At 45.8% G+C, this 16,947-nt stretch overlaps 1 non-coding gene across 1 annotated transcript; it reads left to right on the forward strand.

Moving 5' to 3' along the window:
• Window positions 1-783: 783 nt before the first annotated feature.
• Window positions 784-865, forward strand: trnas-gcu (transfer RNA serine (anticodon GCU)). The gene has a single exon. It is a non-coding gene; the product is annotated as a tRNA-Ser (tRNA).
• Window positions 866-16,947: the final 16,082 nt, after the last annotated feature.

Here is a 16,947-nt window from a genome sequence, read left to right on the forward strand (position 1 = left end):
ATATGAGCAGTATTACGCCATTCGACCCATCGAGTCTGCCCGCCATTCGATCATGACTGAAATGTTCATCATCTGCTACCTGAAATGTTACGGAACAAGAGATCGATTGAGATATCAGCCAGAACACCTACTCCCGAGAACTCATAACATTGGAGCTGGAATATGCAATTTAGCCTCTTGGGCGTAAAACCTTCCATGTGATCTTGCCTGATCAAACATAATGGCCTCAACACCACCGTCCTGCCCGTTCTCCAGAACCCTTCAACTCATTACCAATAAAAGTCTCTCTAAGTCCTCCTGAACTTTCTCACTGTCCCTGCATCCACCGCACTCTGAGGAAGTGAATTCCACAGAATTACAACCCTTTGGGAGAAGTAGTTTTTCTTTTTTAAATTTGCAGCCTCATATTCTAAGATGATGACCCTCTCGTTTTAGACTGCCCCACAACAGGTAACATCAACTCCACGTCTACAGTATCTACACCTTTTCGCATCTGAAACACCTCACTTAGATAATCCGCATAAATTCTGAATGAGAAACAGTTGACCAGTCTTCCTCAGTTTGAAACTCAGAATGTCGCGCAAAAATATCCGATTCAACTATTACTGCGATGGTCGGGAATGGAACCGGATTCAACGATCTCAAAAGCAGCGTTGCTCACCACTGTACCACCACCACTGCATTTCCCTCGTCAAACACCTGGCTGAATAGAAAGAGGCATATAATTGCCATCAGTTCATGGATGCAAAACGAATTAAGACGTATTGACGCAAAAAGTTGTGCGACGAGGTGGCCGAGTGGTTAAGGCGATGGACTGCTAATCCATTGTGCTCTGCACACGTGGGTTCGAATCCCATCCTCGTCGATTTTTCGTCTATTGTTTCTCGGAAGTGGGATTCATTTTTACACGATGGATCTGCAATCACTGATGTGACAAACTATTCCAAGTTGTCAGGCCACTTGCATCGAGTTGGGTTAGAGGAGGGACGAATGGAGGCACGAACGGAGGCAGACGTGTTTGGGGCTTAACCCCACATTGCCACCAATTCTTCTTCGGCTACCCACTGAGCAATCGAGGTTACCGGGTTCACTTCTCCCATTATTAACTTCTGCCACCTCTCGTGGATGAACGTCCTCCTGATTGTACATTGGTGGGGTGCTTCGGCTACTTGACTGTGACAAGATCAGATATTAAAGTTCCATGAAGTAAAGGGGTTGTACCACATGGTTAAGGTGATGCACAATAATCCATTGTACTCTGCACACGTGGATTCAAATCCCATTCTTGTCTGTAACGTGTCTGTTGTATCTCTGTTTCGTCCCCTTCATGAGGATATGGAAAAAAGACTGTGATTTTTAGCTTTTGTTAAAGGGATTGGCGGGCGGTGAATAGTCGAACACTGTCCATGGTGAAACCAAATAATAAAAAGCTGAGAAAGTTACTTTTCACTCCCTGCCCTAATTGCGCATAAATTCTGAGTTGGAAACTGTTCCTTCCCCTCAGTTTGAAACTCACGAAGTCGCGCAAAAGATAAGTTTATAAAATACAGGAGCAGAATTAAGCCATTAGACCCATCGAGTCTGCCCCGCCATTCTATCACGGTTGATGTGTTCCTCATCTGTTACCTGCAATGTTACAGATGAAGAGGGCGATTGATCTCAACTAGAATACGTCCTCACTATAACACATGACCGAGGAGCGGGAGAAGGCAATTTAGCCTCCTGAGCCTAACACCTTCCATGAGATCTTGGCTGATCCCATACTGGCCTCAACTCCACCCGTTCTCCCTAACCCTTCCACTCAATACCAACAAAAATCTCTCTACCTTCTCCTTAAATTTATTCACTGTCCCTGCATCCACCGCACTCTGGGGTAGCGAATTCGACAGAATCACAAGCCTTTAGAGGCTAGCTTCACAGTATAAAAGTGATCCCCTACAGTGCAGACTTTGTTTGCACTGAGTGCTGAATTTGGTGCATTTGAGTGCTATAGTGAGAGTTTGGTGACTGAGGGAGAGCTGGATTTGGTGCATTTGAGTGCTATAGTGATAGTTTGGTGACTGAGGGAGTTAGATGAGGAGGAATAAAGGTGCTCCTTTCATTTTCTTTCCTACATTTCCGCAAAGAGTGTGAAGAGAGCCAGGAGTTTACAGAGAGTGCTGCTGACTGGGAGTCGGAAGGCAGAGATCCAGTTGTTCCACAGGGCAGCTATATTCTGTAAGGTAAGAGGGGATGGAGGCTAGGCCAGTTGCATGCTCCTCCTGTAGGATGTGGGTGGTGAGGGATACCACCGGTGTCCCTGCTGACTATACCTGCGGGAGGTGCACCCAACTCCAGCTCGTCAAAGACCGTGTTCGGGAACTGGAGCTGAAGATGGACGAACTTCGGATCATCCGGGAGGCAGAGGGGGTGATAGAGAAGAGTTACAGGGAGGTAACCACACACAAGGTACAGGACAAGAATAGCTGGGTTACAGTCAGGGGGTGGGAAAAGGCAAGCAGTGCAGGGATCCCTTGTGGCCGTTCCCCTTCAAAACAAGTATACCGTTTTGGACGTTGTTGGGAGGGGGGATGACCAACCGGGGGAAGTTCCTAGCGGCCAGGTCTCTGGCACTGAGCCTGGCTCTGGGGCTCAGAAGGGAAGGGGGGAGAATAGAAAAGCAATAGTTGTAGTAGATTCAATGGTTAGGGGAATAGATAGGACCATTTGTGGTCGCGAGCGAGACTCCGGAAGGTATGTTGCCTCCCGGGTGCCAGGGCCAGGGATGTCTCGGATCGTGTCTTCAGGATCCTTAAGGGGGAGGGGGAGCAGCCAGAAGTCGTGGTGCACATTGGTACCAACAACATAGGTAGGAAAAGGGGTGTGGAGGCAATAAATGAGTTTCGGGAGTTAGGCTGGAAGTTAAAAGCCAGGATAGACATAGTTGTCAACTCTGGTTTATTGCCGGTACCACGTGATAGCGAGGCTAGGAATAGGGAGAGAGTGCAGCTGAACACGTGGCTGCAGGAATGGTGTAGGAGGGAGGGCTTCAGGTATTTGGATAATTGGAGCGCATTCTGGGGAAGGTGGGACCTGTACAAGCAGGACGGGTTGCATCTGAACCAGAGGGGCACTAATATCATGGGAGGGAGATTTTCTAGTACTCTTCGGGAGGGTTTAAACTAATTTGGCAGGGGAATGGGAACAGGATTTGTAGTCCAGCAACTAAGGTAGCCGATATTCAGGACTTCAAAGCGTGCAGTGAGGCAGTGGGGAAGGGAACACTGACAAAGGAGAGTACTTGCAGGCACAGAGATGGGTTGAAGTGTGTATACTTCAACGCAAGAAGCACCAGGAATAAGGTGGGTGAACCTATGGCATGGATCGGTACTTGGGACTACGATGTGGTGGCCATCACGGAAACCTGGATTAAGAGGGGCAGAAATGGCTGTTGGAGGTCCCTGGTTATAGATGTTTCAATAAGATTAGGGAGGGTAGTAAAAGAGGTGGGGGGGGGGTGGCATTGTTAATTAGAGATAGTATAACAGCTGCAAAAAGGCAGTTCGAGGAGTATCACCCTAATGAGGTAGTATGGGTTGAAGTCAGAAATAGGAAAGGAGCAGTCACCTTGTTAGGAGTTTTCTATAGGCCCCCCAATAGTAGCAGAGATGTGGAGGAACAGATTGGGAAACAGATTTTGGAAAGGTGCAGAAGTCACAGGGTAGTAGTCATGGGTGACATTAACTTCCCAAACATTGAGTGGAAACTCTTTAGATCAAATAGTTTGGATGGGGTGGTGTTTGTGCAGTGTGTCCAGGAAGCTTTTCTAACACAATATGTAGATTGTCCGACCAGAGGAGGGGCAATATTGGATTTAGTACTTGGTAATGAACCAGGGCAAGTGATAGATTTGTTAGTGGGGGAGCAGTTTGGAGATAGTGACCACAATTCTGTGACTTTCACTTTAGTAATGAAGAGGGATAGGTGGGTGCAACAGGGCAAGTTTTACAATTGGGGGAAGGGTAAATACGATGTTGTCAGACAAGAATTGAAGTGCATAAGTTGGGAACATAGGCTGTCAGGGAAGGACACAAGTGAAATGTGGAACTTGTTCAAGGAACAGGTACTACGTGTCCTTGCTATGTATGCCCCTGTCAGGCAGGGAAGAGATGGTCGAGTGAGTTAACCATGGTTGGCAAGAGAGGTTGAATGTCTTGTTAAGAGGAAAAGGGAGACTTATGTAAGGCTGAGGAAACAGGGCGTTGGAGGGATACAAGAAAGCCAGGAGAGAACTGAAGAAAGGCATTAGGAGAGCAAAGAGAGGGCATGATTTTAGGAAGGCATTTGATAAGGTTCCCCATGGTAGGCTTCTGCAGAAAGTAAGGAGGCATGGGATAGTGGGAAATTTGGCCAGTTGGATAACGTACTGGCTAACCGATAGAAGGTGGATCCTGGTTACCAGTGGCGTAACGCAGGGATCAGTTCTGAGTCCTCTGCTGTTTGTGATTTTCATTTATGACTTGGATGAAGGAGTTGAAGGGTGGGTCAGTAAATTTGCAGACGATACGAAGATTGGTGGAGTTGTAGATAGTGAGGAGGACTGTTGTCGGCTGACGAGACTGAGATAGGATGCAGAGCTGGGCTGAGAAGTGGCAGATGGAGTTTAACCCTGAAAAGTGTGAGGTTGTTCATTTTAGAAGGACAAATATGAATGCGGAATACAGGGTTAACGGTAGGGTTCTTGCAAATGTGGAGGAGCAGAGAGATCTTGGGGTCTATGTTCCTACATCTTTGAAAGTTGCCACTCAAGTGGATAGAGCTGTGAAGAAGGCCTATGGTGTGCTAGCGTTCATTAACAGAGGGATTCAATTTAAGAGCCGTGAGGTGATGATGCAGCTGTACAAAACTTTGGTAAGGCCACATTTGGAGTACTTTGTACAGTTCTGATCACCTCATTTTAGGAAAGATGTGAAAGCTTTGGAAAAGGTGCAAAGGAGATTTACCAGGATGTTGCCTGGAATGGAGAGTAGGTCTTACGAGGAAAGGTTGAGGCTGCTAGGCATTTTCTCATTAGAACGGAGAAGGATGAGGGGCGACTTGATAGAGGTTTATAAGATGATCAGAGGAATAGATCGAGTAGACAGTCAGAGACCGGAAACATTAGGGACCTTCAAGCAGCTACTGAATAGTTACATGGATTACGGTAAAATGATATAGTGTAGATTTATTTGTTCTTAAGGGCAGCACGGTAGCATTGTGGATAGCACAATTACTTCACAGCTCCAGGGTCCCAGGTTCGATTCCGGCTTGGGTCACTGTCTGTGCGGAGTCTACACATTCTCCCCGTGTCTGCGTGGGTTTCCTCCGGATGCTCCGGTTTCCTCCCACAGTCCAAAGATGTGCAGGTTAGGTGGATTGGCCATGATAAATTGCCCTTAGTGTCCAAAATTGCCCTTAGTGTTGGGTGGAGGTGTTGACTTTGGGTAGGGTGCTCTTTCCAAGAACCGGTGCAGACTCAATGGGCCGAATGGCCTCTTTCTGCACTGCAAATTCTATGATTAATTTAGGACAAAGGTTCGGCACAATATCGTGGGCCGAAGGGCCTGTTCTGTGCTGTATTTTTCTATGTTTTGGGAAAAGCATATTTTTCCTCAAATCTTTATTAAATTTGAGATCTCTTATTGTAAGATTCTGACCTCGCAATTTAGAATGCCCCACAAGAGGAAGCACCAACTCCACGTTTACTTTATCCACACCGTTTGACATCTTATACACCTCAATTACAGAATTGCGCATAAATTCTGAATGAGAAACTGTTGGCCAGTCTTCCTCAGTTTGAAACTCACAATGTCGCGCAAAAACATCCGTTACAACTATTACTGCGATGGGACAAGTAGTTTTTCCTCAAATGTTTTTTAAATTTGCTATCTCTTACTCTAAGGTTAAGAACTCTGGTTTGAGAATGCCGCAAAAGAGGAAGCAATAGCTCCACATATACTTGATCCTGACCGTTTTGCAGTTTATACACCTCAAGTAGATATCAGCGTAAAACGTCACAGTTACAAACTGTTTCTCTTCTTCACTTTGAAACCCACAATGTCGCGCAAAAGCTTACGATTACATTTTTACCGCGATGGCCGGCATTCAATCTCGGTTGAACTGCTTAGAAGGCAGCTATGCTCACCACTGTACCACCGCCGCTCACTGCCTGAGTCCTTTTGGTACCTGGCATTTGTTTGATAAACTGTTTGTAAAAAAAGTCGTACTAAGCTTCTGTTATTTTACTCCAATTTAATATGCTTCTGAATGAAAGTGTCCTTGTCGCATGGCTCCCGCTCAGCCAGAAGAATTGCCGAGTCCGCAATAAATATATTTATGCAATTGAATTCCGATGTTCTGTGTGTCCTTACATAGGATTCTTACTCCGACCTGAGACCGAACCTTGTCCTGATCCTGTGTATTTCACCATTATTCAGTAATCTACAGTCCCTCCAGTGGATTCTGACGTTATCGGTTCTTATTCCACAAGAGTCTGCTCTTGGGCGGCACAGCGGCACAGGGGCTAGCACTGCTGTCTCACAGCGACAGGGACCCGGGTTCAATTCCGGCGTAACACGGTCTTCGAATCGGCACCGACCCTCGGAATGAGCACTGTACCTTGGTCCAAAACCCTAACCTCTTCCTGTAACCTCACCTGAGGCAATTTAGCCGGGCCAGTCAATCTCGGGAATTGAGTAAGCGGAGGGAACTGCGACAGGAAACCAGGGTACCCAGAGAACACCCACGCAGACATGGGGAGAACGTGCAAACTCCGCACACAGTCATCCAATGCTGGAATTGAACCCGGATCCCTGGCTCTGTGATGCAGCAGTGCTAACCACTGTGCTTTGGTCCCACCCAAAAGCCGACTCCGCTGGACAGCACGCTGGCGCAATGGTTAGCACTGTGGTATCACGCGCCGAGGTCCCAGGTTCGATCGCCGCTCTATGTGACTGTGCCTGTGAAGTTTGCACATTCTCCCCGTGACTGCGTGTGTTTCGCCCCCACAACCCAAAATAAATGTGTAAGCTAGGTGGACTTTCGACGCTAAATTGCCCCTTCATTGGAAAAAATGAATTGGGTACTCGAAATTTATTTTAAAAATGCGATTCTGGCGGATTTCGAACCAATAACGTCAGAACGTCTCAGCAGAACACGAAATACAAGTCCTACACTGTATCACTTGCTCCATAGAGCCACCAATCATATATTTTTTATTATTGGTTATTGTGTAAATAATTTAGTTGCTAATTCATCTGGCCCCAGGAGTATCCATAACACAGTTTGTAAATTGAACTTTGAGTTTGTCGTTTTTTTGACGCGATTAACCCACTCTTTTACTCATGTTTCTATTTACTATTGTTGACTAAAGATTCCGCGGAAAACAAGTTGAAACTGGATAGATGAAGTTAGATGATGATAATATTTTGTGAATTTTATTTGAGGACTGTCCCCTCATTTTCTGTCGTGACCTGCGATATCTAATTAAATAATTCACCACTGTGATGGCCAGGAGCTGAACCTGTGTCAATTGTTCGGACAGACGTAACTCTACTACTATCTCTTACCGGGCTTGGTCACCCCCTCTGTATTTATAGAACGAATACACAAGCAATGAACCGGGATAATGGATTAAATCAGAGATTAGATTGTTTTGCAACAATGTGGCTGGAATGGGAGTCTTACATTTACCGACAGACCGGGATGAGCAGCTTCGCTCAGTCAGAAAGCAGATGTCTGGGGCTTTAATAGTGATTAATTGGTGTTTTACAATAATGCACTTCTAAAGAAGTGTGAAATACTGTTCCCTTTTATATAACTTAAACATTTAAATTGATTGAATGTCTTTTTAACTTCGAAAACAGGATGAGTTGGCCATAGCTGTGTTCTTTAACGCCTGTGAAGCTATCTGTATTTCAAACAAGCTGCGGCTGTTAACCCTTTGTGGGACCTTTCCCTTTCTTTTAAAATCTCAGGCTTTTCCAGGCTTACTTTCATGGCTCAAATGACATATTTTTCCATTTTTGCATTACACCCCCTCTTGGCATTTGAAACATGGCCCCCTTCTTTTAATTCTTATCCCCCTACTCATTTTATACCATCGTATCCTATATCTGTGCTTTCAATATTCAATTTTCCTGGTTTCAAATCGTGTCCCAACCCCATCGTGTGCTTTTATCCATCGCTTATACCACAGTTGACAGACAGGTTATTCCTTAATTGTAATCACCGTGGACTATCGTGGCATCTGTTCAGAAAGGTAACACAATAGCTATTTTTCGTGTATTACACTATCTCCAAAGCATTTTATCTCTTGGGATAGCAGCACCGTACAAGCTGCCACGTGTCCCTTAGGATCAGTAAGCCACTCAATACATCAATAACCAAAAAGGTTGTTTATCTGTCACTGGCAGTCGAGTGTCCCATTCCTGTTGAATCCAAATTGCTTTATGTTCCTCATTGGTATCGTAAACGACTATGTCATGTATTAATCACTTACTTCCGTGCCTCATCAATGTAAAAGGTGTCTTTGACCTCACTTCCAACCCTGATTTTCTCTCATGGGTAACTAACATGTCCCTGAACCAAGTACGTCTGGAAACATTTGATAGACATGCTATTGTAACTGACTGCCATGTCTCTTCAAGATCCCTGTCCTCCGTTATCATCTCTTGAAACACATGAAGCGTATATTTGCCCTTATAACAGTCGCCACATAACCAACCAAAAATGGTTGACAACCCTGTTTCTATTACAAGGAGCAATACATTTAATACATCCAACTGGTGGGTGTCCAACTCAATTGAGCCCACTTTCTTCACATCGAATCATCACTTTATCGTCTTCCATATAAACATTATTCCTCCCTGTTGTCAAGTACAAAGTTACAAAAGTAAGCCTTATCTCAACACTTTGCTTTGCAACTAATCACACAAACAGTTTGTGTGTTACAGCTTTACATATGTTTTAGCAATCACAATTTGAAAGACAAAATATAATATCAACACATCGTTTCCTGGTCTTAACAGAGTGCTTTATAAGCCAGCACTTGTGACCAATAATGAGAGTATATAAATCACACATGGGTATTAACAACATCAATATTCCCCGTGATATGATATGTGCTGGTACTTTGGTAAATTACCCACGAGATTACCCTTACTACACTTTAAGTGAACCCCTTGTTTAACCCCTTGTATTAAAACAGTCCCATTTTACAGAAAACTCACACCCTTTGTGGTTGTTGAGTAAACAAAATTTGTTCAAACTGTTGAGCAGCTTTAGCTCCGTCATCATCAGACAGACTGAGATTCCCTGCTGGTTTTCGCTATTGTATGACAAGTTGTGCTCCTGTCTCAAGTTCTAATTAACTCTGTCAGATTCTGTGCTGTTGCGTTTAATTCTAAGCATGTCAATTGTATCTGTAGATGTCACTTGTTCTTTAGAATAATTCATGCTTTTGACAGCATCCAATGCTATCCTAGTTCCAATTCTTCTATTGCCCAGCTATCTGCCGCCTGTTGTAGTTTAGTGCTGTAAGTCTACCTCTAACTAAAATCAACTACCAAAGTCCAGCATTTGTTCCTTGTCAGTTGGCATCTGTTATCTCAAGCCCATGTCAAATTATTTTTCATACATACATAACAATTCTTAAAAAGATGCACGACATTACTTTTTAATAACTATCATAATGCCTCAAGGGAACTTCGTTTAATACATTGGTTGTAAATTTCCCACCACAACATCAAGCTCAAACAAACAAAAATGTCATAATACTATTGTCTCGTAAATTGTGGGGGTTCCTCGTCAGTCACTGCTGTCTGTCGCGACCCTTAAAAAATCCATCATGTAGTACACGTCCCGTGGAGAACTCAGATCATCCATTGTTGAATCCCAAATTTCTTTATCCGTCAGTCTGGCCTCAATAAAATTCGAGATGGATTTGCAGGTATAACATTAGTTATTTTATTCAGCTTGCAAGCTAAACTTAGTCCACAGTGATACAGATAACATGTTGCTCTCTGCAGCTCCGGGACTAAGTGAATGTCCCAGACAAAGAGATCAGTACTGATACATTCAAATGGCATCAAGTTTCACATACTCGACACCCATAGGTCATCCTATGTCCCTCCTGACCTGTTTGATCTATTCTGATTGGCTCACTTCCAATCCCTTTCTCCGGCCCCTATCAATTCAACATCACTCTCATAGACACACCTCTTCCTGCTTTTTCCCATGCGGTCTAAAATCCTTTGTCTCTACTTGCCAGAATCAAAGTGGTTTATTTCTACATTACATTAACTAATATCTCTAAAGTAACTATTTTATATCACATTCGTCATTCCCTCCTTTTATCATTCCATGATAACCAGACTATCCAATCCATAGCTACGGTTCCCGATCTAAAAAGATCCGTCGCTGCATTTCCAATTCCTGTCTTAGCCCCCCTCCCCCCCCCCCCACCCCCTCATCTGCCTCACCCTCATGGATTTTAACAGTTAAATTTTTTGAGGCGCTGATCTGATCCAGTGCACCCCACATGCTACCCATCACACATTTATGGATGGCTAGGCTCACAAAGATGCAGCCGATAGCTACCACTAAATACATGGCCATATTTATCAACCAGTCCTTCCAACCTCCAAATCCCCAGTTACCCAAGAGCCAGAACCCTGCATCCCGTCCAAGTGATCCCGTATGCGATCCATAAATTTAGTGATGTTAGCGGTCAAGCCTTGAACTCCCATGATACACTTGCCCTGCACTATGGCGCATGCCCCACCCTCACGAGCCAGAAGATAGTCAAGAGCATACCGGTTCTGCATTGCAAACAACCGTATCTGAGACAACTCCTTGGTTATTGCCCCGAGGGCTCCCAAGGTTTCATTTCCCAAGATGGTAAGGCCGCAAATAAAATAATTCCTATCACTGACAGCCAAGGAACCCCCCACACCTCCCAGTGTCAATACGCTCAGAATGCCCCACCCGGCTGAGTGGCCCCGGTTGGGTGCAAGAACCTGAGGTTTTTTCCAGTTCTCGCAAAATTCAGCAGAGACTGCCCGGCGTGCTAACTGATTATGCAGGTTCCACGCCGAAGGGCAGGGGACTGTGGTAGGGACTAGGGTCCCTAGAGCAATTCGGCGGGGAAATGGGGGTGACAAAACGTTGGTCGCTGTACCATTAAATAAAAAGTAGTATCCTTGCTCCGTGTGCAGGCTAGCATCACAATCAGCATATCGGTTGCGTAAGGACCCCCCAGTAGCCCAGTTTATCCAACTTTGAAATGCCCATTCGGGCCGCCCAGCAATGCGGAAAGCCCTAGTCCCAACAGTGATATGAGAGACATTCGCCCAGCCACAAAGGAGCTGGAGGCCGGCGTTCAATGGAACACAAGTGGTGTTGTAACAAATGCATTGGCCAGACGCCTGGGTGATATGGCACCTCCTGTCCGTACAGGTGGGGAACAGACATGTTATATTTGTGTCCACTTCTACCAGCAAACAGCCGTATCCTTCACTGCTGAAGCAATTCTCGTACGACCGGGAATCCCTATTGGGAGTGAAGTGGCTAGGTATGTACGCCCTCCACCGCCGCAGCCTATCGTACTGTGAATGGGAATTATCCCGAGGAAGGGGAGGGCAAATAGCCGGTGGTGCTGAACCCGGATCGTAATGAAGAGTGACTTGCTCGGGCAGTGGCTCGGAATGCTGACAATGAATCACCGTTTGGGGAGTGCCCCAAAGCGGTGAAACAGAAAATAACCTAGACACCGCTGCGGGGTTTGGGTAGCAGACAACCCGTCCCTGGCCATACAAGCGATGGTAAATCTGATAGAAGAGATTCATACTACCCGGGTTTTCCTCAGTTTGGCCTTTAATTAACTTAAGTGTATCTCCCGGTAACCTACGTTCTAGCTGTACTTCCCTTCTCATACGCCCCGTCCTCTCTCTAGCCCCTTTCACTTTCTCATAGCCTCTTCCTACGCTCTTCTGACAGCCTGATGTTACCTTTATTGCACCACCCTTAACACATCCAAAATCGAATTTACATGTACTCCAAAAACAAGGCAATGTCCATATAATGTTCCCTTCCCATCGCCGGGACCGGTGCAACTGCTTCATGACTCCTGCATTCTCCTTAACTTTGATGATCTTCCATGAGTCGATACCATGTCCTCGTATATGGGGGCAGCGAAGAACATCACCTTTGCAGAGGTGATGTATCCTTGTAGATTGGTTGGGGCTACACAGATACATAATATTCCCCTTTTCCATGTCCATCGCCAATAACACGCCAAGCGGAGTGAGGCCAAATATCATACAGACGATGCGTAGCCACTCCATCATGCTCCACACCTGTAAAATAGCACTGGAGAAGGGAGGCAGGTTAGTATCCGACCTTTTACAGTAATGGAGATGGACTCAATTTACAGTGATGTAGGTGGACCCAAGCACTTCGCCCCTCCACTTTAACTGCTGTGGGGGTGGTAAGGAGAACTTGGAAGGGCCCGTCCCATCGCGGCTCCGACCCCTTCCTAGTCCAATTTTTGACCATGACATAACTACCGGGCTGGACTGAAAGTGAGCTAGGTACTGGGGGCAATGGCTGGTGAGCCGCGCGGACCTGGCCATGGAGCTCCTTGAGCACCTGCGTGAGGGCTAGAACATAGGTGGTCATCTCTTCAGTCATATGGTGAAACTGAACCAGTCTGGGAACCTGCAGGCTCCAGGGAGTTCTAAGAGGCCTGCCATAAAGAATTTCGGCAGGAGAGAGCCGGGCCGGTCCCGCAGGTGTAACCCGCAGCTGGAAGAGGGCAACGGGGAGCAACTTAAGCCATGTCAGTCCCGTGTCTGCTCTTAATTTAGCCAATTTAGTTTTGAGGGTCTGATTGTGTCTCTCAACCAACCCGGCCGCCTGCGGTCTATAAGCACAGTGTAACTGCTGGCGTATGCCCAACTGGGAGCAAAGCTTCTTGTTAATTTGTCCAATAAAATGAGGCCCATTATCAGAACTTAACTGGGCTGGTATACCGTACCGGGGAATGATTTCCCGCATCAATACTTTAACCACAGTAGCTGCTTTATTATCGATAGTCGGATACGCCTCGACCCATCTGCTGAACACATCCACAATGACCAAAACATATTTATAACATTGACACCTTTCCAACTCAATGTAATCCATTTGGAGCGTCTCAAAGGTACCACTGGGCAACGGGGTTTGCCCCATCCCACAAGGGATACCTTTTCCGGTGTTATATTGCAGACAAATCAAACACCGATTACTGATACTTTGGGCCAACCCCTGCATTTTAGGGTGCCACCAAGTGTCCAGCAACAAATCACTAGTCCCTCGAGCCCCACAATGAGTTGCAAAGTGTACACATTCAATGACCCATAAAGCCAGCACATCAGACATACAAGTCTGATGTGCAGGCGTGGTCCATAAAGAGGAAACAGAATCATATGTACAACCTAACCGTTTCCACATTTGTTTATCACTCTCAGGAGCGTCCTCCTGTAACCTTATGACGTCTTAGATGGTTGGCATTGACTTGTCAGAATCAGACATATTTATAGTAGATCGTTTAGTCTGACTTAACATCTTAGGCACCATCACTTGCTGAATTTGCGCGGCTGTTCGCGCTGCACAATCTGCTCTTTCATTACCAACGTCAACTGGGGTTCTACCATTCGTGTGGGCAGTGCATTTAATAACGGAAATCTGCGCGGGCATAAGGAGGGCCTGCAGTAAGTCATTAACTAAACCCCGGTTGGATATTTCTGTGCCTGCCGAGGTAAGGAATCCCCTATTCTTCCAGAGTTGTCCGAAGTCATGAACTACCCCGAAAGCATATCGGGAGTCAGTGTAGATATTTACCCGGCGATCTCCCCCAAGTATACATGCACGGGTGAGGGCAAAAAGTTCGGCTTGTTGTGCTGAGTAAGGGGTCTGGAAAGCTGCCGCTTCTAGAATCAGACCATCCTGATCTATGATTGCTTAACCGGACAGTCTCCGGCCAGTGGGGCTTACTAATGCACGGCCATCAACATACATAATCATGTCAGGTTGTTCTAACGGAATATCACTCAGATCGTCCCTTATTGTTGTAGTTTCCTGAATCAAGGCTAAACAGTCGTGACCAGGCGCGTCCTCATTGACGGGGGGACCGCTAAGAAAACAGGCTGGATTGATAGTGGTACAATATTTAAATGTCAGACGTGGATTGTTCAAAAGGTATACCTCATACCTATTCTGACGAGCTGCGGTAAGATGCTGAGTCTGCAGTTGCCTCAGTAGTGCGATGACCGAGTGGGAGCTATACACCGTAATATCCTGTTGGAGGGTGAGAGCAAGTAACGGCTATGCGATGGCATTGATTGAACGTAAATCCTGTACTGGTCTGGTTTGGCTGGTTTAGGCACAGCAAGTATGGGGGTGTTACATTCTGATTGGCAAGGGACCAAAATACCCTGTTGCAACAGCTCTTGAATTAATTTGTCTATAGACGGAGCAGCTTGGGGTCTCAGGGGGTATTGCTGAATGGAAGGTAGCTTTACATGATCCTTAATCATTACCTTTATAGGTGTAACATTTGTCTTTCCCACTTGTGATGGGTATTCCGCCCAGACCTGTGGATTGACATATTCCAACACATCATCTCCCCTGTGATGCTGCAGTTGAGTGTTAATCGTTTCAGGGACCTCAAAATATTTTATGGTAGTGCCGTCCGGCATGACTTGAAGTGCGTACTCTGTTGGATCCGAATGATCCACTGCCCTCCTGACCATTCGCCCCATATCCCTGGCATGGTACTGGTCGTGGACCTGACGTGTAATATGAGGGCTTACCGAAGCTGACTGTGGCCATAACTGTGGTGATATTGTAACAAAATCGGCTGTACCTTCTTTTCCGATGACTGTGGCTGTAACCTTGACTGGCCATTCGGTCTCAATTAATGGCCGGTATTTGTCCTCCAACTCCCTGTTTCGTCCAGTTCTGTCATAGGCCAGGGTAATGTGATGCAGTGACTGTTCAATGTCTAACGTCCACCACTGGGGGGGTGATAGAAATATAGCACTGTTGTCTCATCCTCCATGATGTAACCGTTACCCCCTCATCTCCGCACTCTAGCTGTAGCTGGAAGATACACAGTAAATCTCGGGCCAACAAGTTACAGTCCAATCCAGTAGTCACTACAAACTGATGATCTGCAGACTTATTCTCGTAAGTGACTGTCACAGGCTCAGAAATAGGATACTCACACACCTGTCCTGTCTTTTAAAGGGGCATTCCTGTTGCCAGTGATCTGCACGGCCGCAATTAAAACATGCATTGCTCCCTCTATATCTGCCTCGTCCTCTTCTCCCAGTAGACCAATGGCCCCTCAGAGGGGGCTGCGGTTGTAAAGCTGTCGATGCGTTCGGTGGGCCATAAAAAGGAGCTGAGGGTCCCTTTGGGTGGGTTTGGTATCCTCCTCCTCGCTGATCCACCCACCCAAAGTCACTATATTGGGGCTCCTGCTGATAAACTACCATTTCTGCCGCTTGTTGGGATCGCCAATCATCCTTTTTCATTACATACTCAGTCTTAACCTTTGTAACTGAGCCTCCTTCTTGGCCTACACCCTCCTTCCAATAAAATCTGACTGCCCTTGCCATCTGGGAAGGGTCGTTCTCTGTCCAATTCATGTTATTACATTTCACAGCAGTAACCACAGAAAGTGGTAGGCAATGCATTAACATAGCACAATATTGAGGGGAATTCTGACCATTTTGATACAGCAAATCGCCTGACTGCCCCCGGTAGATTTCATTAAAACGCTCCAGAAATTCCTCTGGCTCTTCAGTCTTCTTAGGTTTTAGGTCTAAGATAACAGAAAGATTTATGGGCCTTTGAAATGTGCTATTCAACGCATTCAAGATCTGTGTCCTTCTATCGTCGTCTAACGCATAGGCCTGCTGAAGTGCGGCATGACTAGCATAATTCTGGTGGTTAAGATAATTGCGGTACTCTGCTGGGGTTAAAATCTGCTGGACTAGGGCCCAGAGGTCCCTTGAATCAGCTTGATAAATTGAGATGGTAGTTCTCAAGGAATCCACGAAGGCAGCAGGAGATTTTTTTCTATCTGGGATTGTAGCCATAACAGCCATCATCTCACTGGGTGTCCATGGGAAGTAAACGTCTATCGTGGGGTTCGCTCCCGCAGTCACTGCGTCGGGGTTTCGCATCTTCCTAATCGGTAACTGTCTCCGAATGTCACCAGGGGGCACTCTAGCTATTTCCCCTGGTTGTTCCAAGACTTCAACGTCTCTCCCTGTCACTAGGGGGAGTTCTTTCTCTTCAAAAGAAGTTGTTTCAGCTTCCTTTGTTCCCGAATCTTGTGGTTTCTCCTTAGTTTGGAGAGACTTAGGTGATATGCTAAATTGTTTCTGGTGAGGGTCAAGGCCCTCTCTCGCTGTCCGAGATCTTGTCCTAGAGCTAACTGGGCTTGTGGGACAGAGTTCCTTTTGCTCTTCTGGTCGTGAAGTTGGTAAATCAGGACCCACACTATCACCCACACTATCATCCAAAAGGGCTTGAGTTTCTGGCATATTTGGAATCTGGGGAGCAATGACTGGGTATATATTATTGTACTCTGGTGGTTCTGGAATGAGCGCAGACCATGCTATGGGTGTGGACGGAACTTTTACTGACTATTCCAAATTATTGAATTTTTCTTTTTCTGTCAATTCAAGGCCAGCCATTGAACTACGTAGCTCATCTTTTGTTTCACACGTGCCTTTCCTGTCCCTACTTGGTTGAAAAGGTTCTAACAGTGGTTTTTTTTCTAAACTTAAAAATGTTTGAAAATTCAAATTGAATTACTGCAACTTGCAAGCTAAGCTCTGATCTCAACTCAGAACTAAATTTACGGTTTGCTTAACA

Source organism: Scyliorhinus torazame, chromosome 24 (assembly GCF_047496885.1).
Source record: "Scyliorhinus torazame isolate Kashiwa2021f chromosome 24, sScyTor2.1, whole genome shotgun sequence".
Taxonomy (NCBI): Eukaryota; Metazoa; Chordata; class Chondrichthyes; order Carcharhiniformes; family Scyliorhinidae; genus Scyliorhinus; species Scyliorhinus torazame.